Source organism: Dreissena polymorpha, chromosome 8 (genome assembly GCF_020536995.1).
Source record: "Dreissena polymorpha isolate Duluth1 chromosome 8, UMN_Dpol_1.0, whole genome shotgun sequence".
Classification (NCBI taxonomy): Eukaryota; Metazoa; Mollusca; class Bivalvia; order Myida; family Dreissenidae; genus Dreissena; species Dreissena polymorpha.
The window spans coordinates 4005173-4021040 of NC_068362.1; positions in this window are offsets into that span (position 1 = coordinate 4005173).

Below are 15868 nucleotides of genomic sequence, written 5' to 3' on the forward strand. Positions count from 1 at the left end.
ATCTTTTTCCAATGCTTCCGGTACAAAACAAAGGGGCAGTAACTCTCCCGTTTTCATGCGCTTATACGTCAAATCCGGTTTGGTCATAAACACTTCCCAGTCAACGCCAAACTGAAAGGAGCATAATACATGGAAGTATCGTATCGTATGATTTTCTTCATAAAGTACATATCATATATTGTTGAGTGGTATACGTTCATAGGCACCTCTTACGGCGGATCAATAAATAAACTTGATTATTCTTCTTTTTTGTTTCATGATCAGAGGGGGTAATCACGTGATAGTCAAGCTGGCGACGTCAATTTCAAGGCAGGTAATTTTCGCCGTTTTGTACCCTTTATTACTCGCAATACTTTTAATACCACTCACTTTCCAACCATATCAGCAAGAAAGTTACTAGCGTTTATTTCGTTTTAATATTCGCTCCATATCAACTTTACTCGCTGCGAAATTTCTCAGCGGGATGACCTAATTACAGCTCCACTAAGAAATTTCGCAGGGAGTAAAATTGGAGATACAATACAAAATAAACGCTAATCGCCTTCTTCACAGAAATGGCTGAAAAGTGAGCGTAATTTAAAAATTATACGAAAGTAATATAGGGTATATAAAACTGCAAAAAAATAATTGACTCGGCATGGAAGTCGCCATCCTTACTATCACGTTATAACCCCTCTGTAATAACTCACAGATATGCCGGTACGGTCCAAGTTTATGAAGTTCGAGGTCAACATATTAAGGTCCATTATGTATACAGCTGTTCTGCTGTTAGAAAGTTTCCAAGCAGATTGCTTGTGATATTATAAAGCAGTTAAAAGATTTATTTATTGACATGAGTTGAATATTAAATACATGAATCTCATATATTATACAAATATTTTAAAATGCATTGTACAGTTTATGTTATTTGCTCCTCTCGCAAACAGTCTCCGTAAAAATATCTACAAATAATAAAAAGGGAATATTTTTCCTTTCAATGCTTTCGGCTTTTTGATTAGATATAATGTTTAAGGGGAGATAACATAATAATGTAGTCAGAATTACTGCGATTAAGTCGCTCCCCTTTGAATTAGGAAGGACAGTTATGTGATTTTACCAATCGGTATTAAATATACCTAAACTGAAACTAAAACAATTTGAAACGTAATGCTCAAAGCTTCACTTATATATTACATTTCGTTAACAAGATAAATGAACGTATATTTAGAATAAATTCGTAAAACGAAATAAAATTCTACACTGGGGATATAATCACGTTGTATACACATTACACCCATAGCTTCATACATGATATGCCATTGACAATCGGATTGTATGTATACACCGATGTCTTTAAATTTATACCGAATGGTGAGGAACATGTCCATGTTGATTTTTTAGTATATAATAAAGCATTTTTAACAAAACGTTATATTTGCCGGTATTTCTATTGTAGATCTATATAATTAATGTATGCAGCATATTACAAACATAAAAACTGACCATTATTTCATTATTATTTGTGGACGGCTAATCATTTCCAAATGTTGGGTAAATCAATGAATATCAGTGTCGCGATTGCGACAACTGGCTTTGCTATAACTATATGAGCCGCGTTCTGAGAAAACTGGGCTAAATGCATGTGCGTAAAGTGTCGTCCCAGATTAGCCTGTGCAGTCCGCACAGGCTAATCAGGGACGACACTTTCCGCTTTAATGGTATATTTCGTTTATAGGAAGTCCCTTTTTACCGAACATCTAGTTAAAGCGGAAAATGTCGTCCCTAATTAGCCTGTGCGGACTGCACAGGCTAATCTGGGACGACACTTTTCGCACATACATTATGCCCCGTTTTCTCAGAACAAGACACATATATCCATGACTATGTACGCATACTGGACATTGTTGAAGACCTTCAGGATAAGTCCTCAAACAACTGTTTTGAATTGTCCAGCACCATAATAAAACAACTTTGCACGCCAACTTATAGTATTTTATCTACCTTAAATAAAATAATGAGTATAAAAAGAAATAATGCTATTTATACCGTGATCAAAGGCGTGTTTTAGAAAATAATTATAATCCAAACTAGTGTGTCCTATCTGAAAGAAAATATTAGCTGCGTCATGCGAAAATGTGTCTTCGCTCAGTCTGTTAATGAAACCACGGAACATTACGTGAGTTTGTGGCGCCTAACCAGATAGGCGACTGCTTATTCTTGTCTGGAGTCACGCTGGCCGCATAAGGCATAAAACCCATTTCCGCACGACGCGGTTCAGTTGAATTCTATATTGCTCACTTTGCTTCAACCATATCTTTACTGTCTACCCTCTAATTACATTAGTCCTCACCTCGACAAGAAATTGCCTACATGCCCCGCAAGGTGTAATAAATTCATGGACAAGGTCACTGGAAATTGCGATGGCCGTGAACATTCGGTGACCTTCAGAAACGGCCTTGACTATAGCCGTTCTCTCAGCGCAGATCGTTAAACCGTAGGATGCGTTCTCCACGTTGCAACCTAATACATATAAATAAAGTTGAACAGTAAATACATTGGAACAGGTAAAATGTCTAGAATAAAATTTGTTTTCATTTAGTACTTTACTGACAACAACATCAGTGGACCGTTTAACTTATGCGAAGGAACACGCTCTCAACCATAACAATTTAACAAGTCGGAGTTGCGTATAGGGGAAAATGATTTCATTATTTATGCATCATATACAACGTTCATTATCAAAATATTTCCCAACACAGCCACATGTAGGATGACTTCGCAATAAACCATTGTTGAGATGTATCACTTTGATTTGCGGTGATACTAGAAGAGGTACTAGTGGGAGGAGTCTGATATGCAAGCTTACAATCTTTGGGTTGCCTAATAGGGAAGAAATCACCGAAACTTATGATGTAATTTGGAAATACATTATAAACGCAATTTAAATACCCACTCAATGATTTTTCATATAAAAGGTCGTATAAACTTAAGCTTTATGCGACTTTCAATATTTACACGACCATGCATGAACCTAACTTGACGAACTATTTTTGTTTGGAACACGTTAATTAAAGATTAATTTGGTCGTTCTCTAAAAGTTCGTCTTTGATGGTATTATAACACCAAACATTACGTGATAATTTTCCAAATATACATTTAAGGTATGCATAAAACAAAGCAATCAAAAGCGTTCGTCATCGAGCCATTATGCGATATCCAATATACGATATCCAACTATGATTCACCCAAAGCAAAAGTCGACACATTTCATGTACGAATGATGCAATCAGTTCATTACTTCATTATTATTCAGATTACAGTTACGCTGTTTTTTGGTGGATAAAGTTGGATACAGCTACAGTTTATATTTGAAAAAAAAAAATCTTTTCGCTGCTTGAGTGTGTACTTATTGACTTCCTGGAGAATTTGAATCGAGGCTTTTTGTGTAGACGTTTTACACCGCTTTTGCGATGATTTGTAAAGGACTGTTTCAAACGGCGGAAACATCACATATTGGATTCATGTAATAACAGAAGACGAGATTCAGTTGCTTTATACCTTTTTACATATTTAACGCTAAGACTGTTTATACAAACCAAAAATATCTCATTTATATGGAGTGATTAGATCAATAGAATATTAGGTTAGCGTCTTTGTATATTTGATTTTATCGTTTCCAAAAGGCGGAATTCCCTAAGTACAAACCCTAAACTAATATTTGCTATGTATTCTCAATACTCAATTGTAAAATCTCAATCTACGGAATCGTTATCTATGTAACACTTTTCGGTCAAATAATGATACAATTTGTACATACATTTTGCTTTAACATTTCGAACATTACCGATATTTAGTTAATCAAATTCAACGTAGGCCGTTCATTTCCTTAGTCAAGCCGCTTTATAGCGACCCTTCGTGGATATAAATTGTTTCTGAAGTCACTAAGGTTTTACCAGATTTGCAAATGCATACCTTTACATACTTGCATTTATTATTTACGACATACAGGACGTTGTGGTGCATATTGCAGTATACGTGTGCATAAATAAGAACACTTTAATATAATTTGATTATCCGTAAAGCGGTCCATTCGTCAGGAATGCAGTCTCAATAATTTTGAACCAAGTTTTCATTCAGGATCATGATACTTTTTTTCGTTTGGAAAATATATTATTTCTACAATGGTATTTATTCGTTTTTCTTAAAAAATAACGTCCCTTTCGGCTACCTGTGTATATAGTTCCATCTTGACAAAGTAGTGCTGCCCCGACCCGGAAGTTGCTGTACCTGTTGTATGAATGCGCTTTTGCTTTTTGGCAACGCTCGATCAAGTCGACGATGGTTCCTTAAGCAAAAGAAAAATTACTTATGACAAACTTCTATACCATAAAAATAAAGCATAAACACAAAATATAACGTGACATTGTGCTTCATTGTGCTTTCATTGGATTGTTGTGCATAAACTTACTGGAAAACGATGAAAAAGTCTCACTTTTTCATTGTAAATAGTTGATAAAATCTACCTTTATTACAATTAGAATAGTGCAAATCAATCTGATTAGCATCAGAATGTTTTTCTGTTTTTGTAACAAGATCGTGAAAAGTCCTTATAGCTAATTCAAAGAATGCTTAAGTGTGCCGCAATCACTAAGTAAATAAGTATATTTGCCGAGTGTGTTTCTTTCTGATACGCAATCTAATTAGATGTGTTTATTAAATAGGGATATACAACTCGAAACCTCAACTAATTGAAAGCTTAGATAAGAAAATGTTGGTTATTTTTCCGTTCGTCGATGAAAATGATGCAACACTTGCCATCGTGTCATTGTGCCTGAAAATGTTTTCACAATCGTGTCAATCTGCATAAATAAAGTTAATTATGCATTGGTGGACATATCCAAGGACGTCGAAACGCCTGCGTGCGCGTTCTCAAAACTTCTTGGGGTAATTGTGTAAACTCCAGTTGGGCAAAGTCATTCGGACGCATATATTTTCAATACAGATTTTGTATTATTTCTTGATTTTATGTCATTGAAAACGATGTTTTAACTGAAGCTTTACATAGCCAATGGAAAGCAACCTGTGATTGCAATCGCAGGATGCAGAATCACGTGACTTTGTGGGGTTCTAAATTAAACGTCAATGGATGTAAACACACCGGTAAAACAAGTTTTCGTAAGAATTAAAACTTGTGCATAAAAGACAGATTTTATGCTGCTTATGGCAATGTGAAAAACATCAGAATGACTTTATTTAATAAGCATATGTTCTTGTTTAAAAATTCTATTTTTACTGCATTCACGTATGCGGTTATGCTTCCGGCAACGTGAAATTTTTTAACCGATTTTAGACGTATTCAAGGATTTATTCTTATACCTTAAGAAATCATCACAAATTGCAAGAAAAATTATCTTTTATGCACTAAAGCTGTTTGCAAATGCATTTTAATAACTTGATGTATTTGCAAAAATTCTGTTCTTAACGGTATGTTTATTTTCTGTCCAGCCCCTGTCTGAAGCCCCTGAAACCTCTTTGATTCTGCAATCTGAACCAGTCAATTGCAAAGAAATCGCTCATTGGATCAAGCATAGTCCGTTTTTTTCTAAACTGTCAAAGAATAAGTATGGTGGTTTAATGCGTTGTTTTAATCATTGACTAGCTTAAGTTGTTTCTTTATGACATACACATGTATTTCGTGTATTGGAAAAGGTAAAATTTCATGGTTTTGAATAAAACAGTATTTTGTCTCAATCGTCCTGAAAACAAATGGTCTCGTTGCACAATTCTCATAACTAAATTTCGTTAGCTTGTGTTCCAAAAAATAAGACATTCGTTGATTATTTTACTTATTTGTTTTAATTTTCATGAACATTGTATTGTTAATAGTAAAAGAAAACTATATTTAAACATCATGTTGGGTTTTCTTTAATAAGCTGCTTTGTATATAATTATCACAATATTTAGAAAAGCCTGCATAGCAATGACGAAACTGAAAATATAATAATAGATGAAATTTAAAAAAAAATAAGCGGAATACGCATTAGTGTTCGGACCAGGAACGCATATTAAAAAAAAAGACGTGCCTTCCATCTCAACCTCTAGGAATTTTACGTATTAAGTTATAACTGCTTATCTATCACCGTTATAACGTGACAATTCCAACATTTTTTTCTAATTTTGAAAATAACAAACCACTGTGAAATTATATATATTACAGCTGAGAAAAAATGAACAACACGCTTGAAAAGTAGGCTCTGCCCACAATTTACAATAGCTCAACGGATTGAAATAGATATAATAATGTAATTATCAAAAACCATTAGTCCATAGTCAATTAACCATTTCATTTAAACTATTGTTTAAACTACCAGTTTATTGTTTAAAGTCAGAATATTATAGTTCAGTTATTCATATTTGAAATACAACATTGCATAATTTATTTGAAAAACACCTATATCGACTTTTCAAAATCAGCTGAGGAAAGAAAAACGAAAGCGGTTTCAGTTGTCACATACTCCTAAAAAGTTCAGTATTCATCTGTTTTATAATGATATGATATTGTTATGATAGTGTAAAATACCCGACGTGACTACACATATTTAAACTTAATCCCTCTCGAAGTTGTAGAACAGTTGCTTCATCCGAATAAGCTTATTTTGCGGATCAGCGCGGATGAACGCTCTATTTGCACACATTTACATACGTATGTCCAGTTTTGAGCTGCTGTCGCTTCTCATCAAAATAATATCAACTTACAGGGTTTACATTTTAAAAAGCTGTCTAACACTAAAAAGCATAACAAATCATTTACAACAAAATTGGTACCTTGCTGAGGCTTAATTAGTATTACAACTTAATAATATGTAATAAAATATTTGCAGATTACTTCGTTTGAGCGATGGAAAACCATAAATTATAGTTACACACGCACATGTCTATTCTCTGTATACACTATTTAGCAATTTTATTAATCATGCTTTATTCAATACTTGAAAAGGGTTTACCTGTATCCATGCTATACTCAATATATGTCCACTTGTTTAGTTCCTTATATTATGCAGTCAAATTTGGCTTTTGTGTCTCAGAGGTATTATATACCCGCTAATCTGCCTCTTAAAGGGGCAGTAAGTTTTCTTGTAAAGACTGTGGCAAACAATGTCGTCTCGTGGCTTACCTACATGACAAACTGAGATCAATCGAAGATAAATTTTGGCCTTGTGTTTTTATAAGCTAAAATGGTATTGTTTTATTTAATTTTTCTTTAATTTATCAATAGACCGTATTTAATGTTTAGCCAAGTGTAATAAACCAAGTTGTTGTTTTTATTTGTCTCCGCTAAAAAATACTATGTAGTCTCCATATTTCCTTGGCAAAACATATATTGTGTATTGATGTCGTTATATTATTATTGATTGTAAATTTATAAGCTTAATCAAATGTACTGATATTAAAAAATATGAACATAGTTTTCTGATGAAGAACATCAAGGACAATTTATTATTTAACATCCCATTTTTTCTAAAATTTCATAAGCTTTTTCCGATTATATACAGGCTATCGAGAGGTCAATTTAACATTTAGAATGTTAACGTGGTATACAAAGTTGCAGAAAAAATGTCTTTGAAAACAAACAAATCTGACCTTCATATCGGACGCCATTTATACATATCGGTTAGGATAACCTTAATTAAACCGCTCTCATTTATACGGTATTTGCAATGTTGCGTAAGTCTGTACCAGTTTATAGTCCTGTATTTGCTATCGAACTTTATCGCCGCTATTTATATACAACTTTTTATTAGTCTTACACTGTGTCTACAAACAAGACTGATAAACAATCTGAAGGACACGAATATTTTCTTTGTCTTATATTGGTTTCAGAAAGGCACTTTTACCACAAGACCGTTAATCTGCTTTACAAAATCTTAAATGGGAATATCGATGTAATTTGCCATATAATTTATTTGGTATAAAGTCGTGCATTAAATCTTAAATGGGAATATCGATGTCATTTGCTATATAATTTATTTGGTATAAAGTCGTGCATTAAATCAATTTTTATTTCTTTTGTTTTGAATATATTGTTTATTGGCAATAATACATAATGTAATAAGTAATAATAATAATATTCATGATACGTTAAGAAAGCGATATAGAATTACCAATATATATTTTTCTTACACGGTTCAAATTTGAAAGGGTTCTTGAATGCGTTTAAACATTCAATTAAAAACAATCCCGCGCTGAAGTACCAGTATCGAAACAAGTTGGTATTGCTTATTTCATTCATATTATCTTTACTTCTATAACATATTTTTCCACGCTTGCGAAACTTGTTCAAGTTACCTAATTTTATAATAAAAACCATTATTAAATTAAAATTAATCTATGTGCTCAACGTTCATGTTAAAATAAAGTTATAAAAATACAAGTTTATTTTTTCGAACAAATTCAAAATACTAATTATATTATCGATCGATTTAACCCTTTGAATATATTCTTGCAAATATAAGTTTTATACGGGTAATAACCTTAAAATCAAAGAAAAAATGGTCAATCTTCAAACCAAATAGTGGTGAATTGTTCACGTAAAAGCGCATAAAAAGAGTTTTTTTATGTGAAATCTCTTTTTATAGCATACAGAAAGTATATTTTTCGAACCCATCTAAAACACGTAATCTAAAATGGCGTCGATTATGTGTCCCCCAACTATGTCAACATCTTAAATCGTTCATCATGATATCTGATGGAAATATTTCTCGGAATCCGAAATTAAATATCGTCAAGGTTAATAACTAATCAGTATCTAAAGTATTACCATTGAACTAGAAAAACAGCCAAATAAATCTTATCCGCTCTTTAACTAATATAGATTTAATCGTATAATAATCAAACCAGGTGGCAATGTTTATAGACAATATATCTCAGCCAAGTTCGAAAAACTGCTTGATCGCTTGAATAACTTATGAAGTATGGTTTGTTCATAAAAAACAAATGGCGAACATCCGACAAGTCACTGAAGTGGTTTTAATCGTATTAGCATAACAAGTGCTTGAAATGGATAAACGCATTTGCTGGCTTTAAAACGCCAGTTAAGGCCACAACATGCCACCTGCAACAATCTCTTACAAGGACAACTCAAATTAACTATGGAACTTAAGTATTCTGTACCTGTACAGTGATGCCTTTTCAAGAGTGTGCGATGAACCCGGTAACACTGGCGAACGTCAACTAAAGTACTGAATTTGCGTTTTGTTGGAGCTGCAAACTGTATATAACTGCTTTTGTTGTTGTTTATTTTGCGTGCAACTACTAAGATAAAGAGAGCAAAGTGGTGCCGTTTATATGAAGTAAACAGGGATTATACGTTTTTTCCAGGAACATTATTATATGAGCTTCGCTCTTTGAAAAGATGAGATTCGTTCATGTGCGTAAAGTGTCGTCACAGATAAGCCTGTGCAGTTTCCACCTTTTAATCCGAGACGACACTTTCCGCCTAAACGTCAGTGACGTACCTTTTTAGCCTTTGCTTACCTTACATGCTAATGTGGGAGGACACTTAGCGCACATGCATAAAACTTCCTTTTCACAGAGCGAGGCTCATATGTTTTACACAATTGCAATGTTCGGAAAATTTAATATGAGCTTGTGAAACCTATTAAGATGATAATAAATCGTAAACAAACCTGGATCTTCGGTCGCAAAAAATGCCATGGATAAACGCTTTTAACTTTTCGCCTAAACACTCTTATCTGGTTATGTTTACTGCAAATTAAGACGTAAAGTGGGCTTCATATTTTGATGTTATACCCTTTCATTTTGTCGAGCAGACATTCAAAGAACACAGAATTGTTCTTTTTTCGTCTCGTAATCGCTATTTTTAACGAGCGTGCTAATCATCGAATAACAAACTAACAAATAAAACAAACGCTTCTATGTTGTACGCTATGAAAATAAACCCGACTTTGGAAAAAAGTAATTCAAAGATTAAGCACATAAGGTAAAACCTACAGGACACTCCTGAGGGTTTGTTTGACAACTACATAGCAACAGAAAGTTGGGACAACAACTAAACGAGACGAAGGATTGGCTCGTTCCAAACTCTAGGAGCAAATCCAGGGCCGTACGCTGGAATTGTTTACGAAGGAGGGTGACAACCGGGGAGGGTGTGGGAGGGGCTCCCTCCCTAATTATTTTTTTTAATTTGAATCGTATCAAGGTATTAATGCTTAATAACCTTATTTTATGTTATAAAAATAAAAAGCAAATCAGCACCTTTCTGAAGCCTTAAGCTTCAATCATTGGTGTGAAATTCATATAAATGTCTTAAGATTTATATTTCAGAAATGTTTGATAAAGAAGAAAGCAAACTAAGATCATCAAAGACCTTTATTAAGAAATGTATCATAAAGTATGACTGACATATAACCATAATAATATTTTCTGTTTTAATTCAAAAGTTCTCTTATGTTGCAAAGTTAATTCCTAATAAAATGTTTACCATCAACTACATATTTTTACTTGCACCATCATCAACACAGATAAACCATCACAATTGTCCACTATTTCGACGAAATATTGGCCTTGGAAATTTTCTCTATAATAACCGTTTTCCCGAAATTGTTCACGCAACGCTATCAGATAGTGAGCTGCTTTTTTGGTATGTGTGTCTTAGTACATTACGAACAGATTGTGAAGTCCATTGATTTGTTGCGAGGTTATGGACCGTGATCTTAATTTGTATGTGCCCCAGTCTATATTGGGGGACATATTGTTTTTGCCCTGTCTATTTGTTGGTTTCTTGGTTTGTTTGTGTCAAACTTTAACATTGACCATAACTTTTGCAATATTGAAGATAGCAGCTTGATATTTGGCATGCATGTGTATCTCATGGAGCTGCCCATTTTGAGTGGTGAAAGGTTAAGGTCATCCTTCAAGGTCAAAAGTCAAATATATGGGGGGGGGGACATAGTGTTTCACAAACACATCTTGTTTTTTTCTGAATGTAATGCCCCCGGTAGGATGGCATATAGCAGTCAGACTGTCCGTCCGTTCGTCTATCCGTCCGGCATTTCTTTTTCTGGACTTATTTTCAACACGCTTTAAGATATTGATCTGATATTTGGTATGTGAGTCTACCTTAATGCCTTGACATCATATGTAGAGTGAAATTCGCATTTTTTTTTCGTTTCGGTCCATTATTTTTTGCGATGTTATGGGCCTTGGACTTCGAGAAAAACTTACCGGTTCAAATTAGTGACGATTATTCATATCACCTCTCTAATTGCTTCCAGCATTATTTGTTTGTTTTTCACATATTATTAACGCTCGATTGGTCATTGTCGGCTCGAGTACTACTTATATGTACCCCGGGTACTATTAAGTATACTTATACGTATTCCGGGTGCCGTTAATATACTTAAACGTACCCGGTCGATATTAGACTTTACCAGAGTTGAATCCGATGTCGTAAAACGCGCTTACGATTACCGTAAAACGATATTGTTTACCTTAAACAAAGTTATCTTTTTAAAAATAACTGCATCAACATATTGGTTGAGTATGAGTTCCGAAAATATAGAGGCCATTTAACAGAAAATTAACATAAATTTGAACATAATTTATTTAAAAACAATAGCCGACAACGACCGATAAAGCGTTAAAATTCCCCGGTACGTTTTAGTATATTTACCGTACCCGGGACACATGTAAGTATACTTAAGAGCACACGGGGTACATGCAAGTAGTACCCGAGCCGACAAACCAATCGAGCGTGATTAACCTCAGCAATTTTCAGACCTTCGACCTCCTGTATCAGTTGCTTCCATTCGCTTCTTCTGTTTTCATGGCCAATCAAAAGACGTGTTACGTCAACCATCGATAAAGTTGGATAACATGGGGTGATCGGGGATGTGTGTACAAGGCGATAATAAAACATTGCCTAAGGGCTCTCTACTAGCGAGTAAATTAGCGCTAATCAACTTGTTTATCAGGGAATTAAAACACATCTGCTCTTTTGTATTGAGCGACAGTGTACTGTGAGCCTTTTAATGAGAGAAAAAACAGTAGGCCCATCATTAAAAAAATCCTACTGCCAATCCGACTGCCAACTGGGGGCCCGGGGCGTATGGCCTGGGTACGAGCCTGAAATCTTAACTAAGTTTCAACCAAAGAACATTATAACATTAAACATTATAAAAACAAAAGAAACATAAAAAGTATCTATAGCTTTATAGCCATACGTTATATCGTTTAAAGGAAGTGTAGTATTTTAAAATGTAAAAGCATCGATAAGTACAAATTTTGTTTAGCATGACTTTTGGTTTTCAATTAGACCAGAGTCATGTTTTCGTTTAAATGTTGTAAAAATGGAATTAAATAAATACCATTTGTATCTGATAGCTATATGTCAAACATGAAACATTTCTGTGCAAACAATGAAATCAAGAAGTTAAAATCAGTCGGAAAATAGTTTAAGGATACGGATGACCAGACAAGAAAGATATGAAACTATGAACAATTAATTTTGAAAATAATACACTAGTATTTAGAAGCTAAAAATGATTTTTTTTAATGTTTTTACATTTTTGATATGTTTAGGTATGAACAAAAAACAGAGCCGATTTATCGACTAAAATGAAAGGCTAAAATAAGAATATTGCGTTCAAATTCAATGGAAATGTTACTAAAATTCAAAATATTGAAGATATATATGAGCTTTGCTCTGGAAAACGGAGCTTAGTACATGTGCGTGAAGTGTTGTCCAATATAAGTGTACTTTATCGAAGAGGATACTTCTTTTAAACGAAAAAAAAGACAGAAAAGCGGAAATGTCGTCCCTAATTAGAATGTGTGGACTATGGAGGATAATCTAGGACGACATTTCACGAACATGCTGTAAATCCAGTTTCCCAGAACGAGGCTCATAGCCAGGTGTTTTAAGTTGCATTATTGAACCTCACTAGCATCCATCTTGTGATTCAGCCAGCACTGCTTGTCCACAACCCTCGAAAATCTCTGTAGACGAGACGCAAATGACTCACCAAAACGTAGTTTGTAACCGACTGGTACTCTCAATAAAATGTAGTGAATTTGCAGTAGTTACGAATCATCTGTATCTCTTGAATATTGCAATTTGAATCTTAAGGCGTATTAAGTTAATACAAGAGTTCTTTTTGGTTTCTTTTGCGCATTTCTGTGCGTTTTTGCACGAAGTTACCAACAAAATAAATATATAACGAAGTATTATTTATTGTCCAATGTTATTGTACGTACTTCGTGACAAACACAATCAAATACAATGAACCAATAAGCTATAAACCGGGAACATGTTGCCAGAAACGTGTAACCGTAAGTTTGGAGCCGGAAGTTACGGACGAGGTCGAGGTTCCGGTTTGTTGAAGTGGGTGTTAATGCAGCAGTAACCTTCCGGCGAGCAGAAGAGGCGGTCATCGTCTGTGATGCAGTCGTTGTCATGCCTACACGGGGTCACGTTGTCTCCGGTAATAATTGGGGTCATTGGTTTAGTTTTGTCGTACGAGTTGTAGCATATGAACGCTGAAAGTATGCAGGAGTTATTTTGATAGAGATAGATGTTTTATGTTCTCTACATATCGATAGAGGTAGATGTTTTATGCTCTCTTCAGATCGATAGAGATAGAGGTTTTATGTTCTCTATAGATCGATATAGATAGAGGTTTTATGCTCTCTTCAGATCGATAGAGGTTTGATGTTCTCTACAGATCGATAGAGATAGAGGTTTTATGTTCTCTACAGATCGATAGAGATAGAGGTTTTATGTTCTCTACAGATCGATAGAGATAGAGGTTTTATGTTCTCTACAGATCCATAAAGATAGACGTTTTATGTTTTCTATAGATCGATAGAGATTGAGGTTTTATGTTTTCGACAGATCGATAGAGATTGAGGTTTTATGTTCTCTACAGATCGATAGAGATAGAGGTTTTATGTTCTCTATAGATCGATAGACATAGAGGTTTTATGTAATCTACAGATCGATAGCAATAAAGGTTTTATGTTCTCTACAGATCGATAGAGATAGAGGTTTTATGTTTTCTACAGATCGATAGAGATTGAGGTTTTATGTTTTCTACAGATCGATAGAGATAGAGGTTTTATGTTCTCTACAGATCGATAGAGATAGAGGTTTTATGTTCTCTACAGATCGATAGAGATAGAGGTTTTATGTTCTCTACAGATCCATTGAGATAGAGGTTTTATGTTCTCTACAGATCCATAGAGATAGAGGTTTTATGTTCTCTACAGATCACTAGGATAATTAACTTAATGTATTCTGGTAACCTTTATTATATTATTACAATTGGAAAACTATTTTCGATAAAGTGGTAAAGTGGATTAATATTCAGCTAACACGAGCACAACTTGCCCATGGTGAGCTATTGGGATACCGTGATGCCCGTCGTATGACCGTCCGTGTGTGCGTCCGTGAATTGTTTCTTCAAACGACAACTATTGCTGATCCGATGCGCACAATTTAATAAAACTTCACTGGAATGTTTCTTGTCTCGTTCTCTTTGAAAATGACTTGAATGGCCCCGATCGTTGATTAATCTGATCACGGTCCCAAAACATTGGTTTAAATATGAAAGCCTCCCAAGTCTCATATTCAAAATGGTCGAGAGCTTTACTATTTAGTAGGCGACATCACATTGTGGTCATGTACAAAGTTGGTTCAAATTATGCACGTCTGGCCCTCATACTGGCTTCACTGGTCACAAGTTTTACAAAGATGTATGTAGGAAAACCCTTTTAACCCCATGCCTTTATATTTCGTAATTATGCCACTGAGCAAAGACCTATAATGTATTCTATAGGTCCGTGCACTGTGTTGCAAACTGGTCCTTACTTAGGGTTCGCCAGTTTGACATAGGCATATATAACCTCTAAACATCTACCGGTATGGTTTGAAACCGCGATCCATAGCATTCATTTATAACATTTAAGAGATGCAAGAGGTTAACCGGTTAACCTACCGAAACGACCAATTAACATGTTATTTTAGTATGTTTTTTTCTTGGAATATTTTATTTTTATTTTCATAATACAATTCGTACGATTTTACGTACGAATGTAACATTGTAACATTAATGTAACACTGATGTCGGCAAATTATGATTGATTGTAAATTTATAAGCTTAATCAAATGTACTGATATTTACAAAAAAATATGAACATTGTTTACTGATGGACAACATAAAGGATAATTTATTATTTAACAGCTCATTCTTTTTAAAAGTCTATAAGCTAATTCCGATTATAGAAGGCTATCGAGGTCAATGTTACATTTAGAATGTCAACGTGGTATACAAAGTTGAAGAAAAAATGTCTTTGAAAACAAACAAATCTGACCTTCATATCGGACGCCATTTATACATATCGGTTAGTATTACCTCAATTAAACCGCTCTCATTTAGACCGTATTTACAGTGTTGCGTAAGTCTGCACCAGTTTATAGTCCTGTATTTGCTATCGAACTTTATCGCCGCTATTTCTATACAACTTTTTATTAGTCTTACACTGTGTCTACAAACAAGACTGATAAACAATCTGAAGGACACGAATATTTTCTTTGTCTTTTATTGGTTTCAGAAAGGCACTTTTACCACAAGACCGTTAATCTGCTATTGTGATTACAAACTCTTAAATGGGAATATCGATGCCATTTGCCATATAATTTATTTGGTATAAAGTCTTGCATTAAATCAATTCTTATTTCTTTTCTTTTGAATATGTTGTTTATTGGTAAAAATACATAATGTAATAAGTAATAGTAATAATATTCATGATACGTTAAGAAAACGATATAGAATTACCAATATATATTTTTCTTATACGGTTCAAATTTGAA